General features: G+C 38.3%; 1 non-coding gene across 1 annotated transcript; it reads left to right on the top strand.

Annotated features, from left to right (window-relative positions):
• The first annotated feature begins 384 nt into the window (after nt 1-384).
• LOC121213141 (small nucleolar RNA R71) lies at nt 385-491 on the top strand. The gene has a single exon (XR_005908511.1). It is a non-coding gene; the product is annotated as a small nucleolar RNA R71 (small nucleolar RNA).
• Nucleotides 492-1,066: the final 575 nt, after the last annotated feature.

Genomic DNA, 1,066 nt, shown 5'->3' with positions numbered 1-1,066 from the left:
ATTACCCATGTAGTTTAATTGCTTGTTATCCATGTTATGGTCATAAGGTTGGTATTCTGAATGGTTCGTTCCACCGCTACTTGCTTCGCACTGCATTACTGGGTGAACCTGTGAAGAACTAAGAAAACCATCAATCTTTTATTCAAGAGTTCTACCTGATTAGAGAGCATGGTGACTGAATCAATGTTATAAATGTTGGTTGTTTTCGTTGGCTTTGTCCTCATGACTTGCCACTTATAGTTATTCAGTGACATCTCCTCTATAAACTCATAGGCATCTTCTGGTGTTTTATTGTTGCTGGTTTTGCCTGTTGCTGCATCAACCATTTGTCGAGTCGAAGGATTCAGACCATTGTGAAATGTTTGTACTTGGAGCCAAAGCGGTAACCCATGGTGAGGGCACCTTCTCAGTAAGTCCTTGTATCTCTTCCATGCATCGTAGAGGGTTTCTAAATCCATCTGCACAAAAGAAGAGATATTATTACGTAATTTAGCCGTTTTAGCCGGCGAAAAATATTTTAGTAAGAATTTTTCAGTCATTTGTTCCCAAGTAGTAATTGACCCTCGTGGTAACGAGTTCAACCACTGTTTAGCTTTGTTCCTCAATGAAAAGGGAAACAACCAAAGATATATGGCATCATTAGAAACGCCATTAATTTTAAATGTATTGCATAGTTCTAAGAAGTTGGCTAAATGAGCGTTGGGATCCTCATCCTGCAAACCATCTAACTGAACAAATTGTTGTATCATTTGAATAGTGTTAGGTTTTAATTCAAAAGTATTTGTAGCTACAGTAGGTCTAACTATGCTTGATTCAGTTCCTGTTAAAGAAGGTTTAGCATAATCATACATAGTGTGTGGAGTAGGATCTTGATTAACTGCAATTGCAGGAGGTAGCTGATTGCCTTGGTTTTTAGCCATCTCTTCGATTGGGGGTTGAGTATCATCTTCTTGCTCGTTCTCCATGCATCTTAAGTTGCGCCTTATTTCTCTTTGGTTTTTACGAACTATACGATCGATTTCTTCGTCAAAAAGTAATGGTCTCAATGGGTTTCTTCTAGTCATAA

The sequence above is a fragment of the Gossypium hirsutum genome, chromosome A13 (genome assembly GCF_007990345.1).
Source record: "Gossypium hirsutum isolate 1008001.06 chromosome A13, Gossypium_hirsutum_v2.1, whole genome shotgun sequence".
NCBI classification, from domain to species: domain Eukaryota; kingdom Viridiplantae; phylum Streptophyta; class Magnoliopsida; order Malvales; family Malvaceae; genus Gossypium; species Gossypium hirsutum.
The sequence above is the reverse complement of the archived record's forward strand: the minus strand, read 5'-3'. Positions and strand labels throughout refer to the sequence as shown.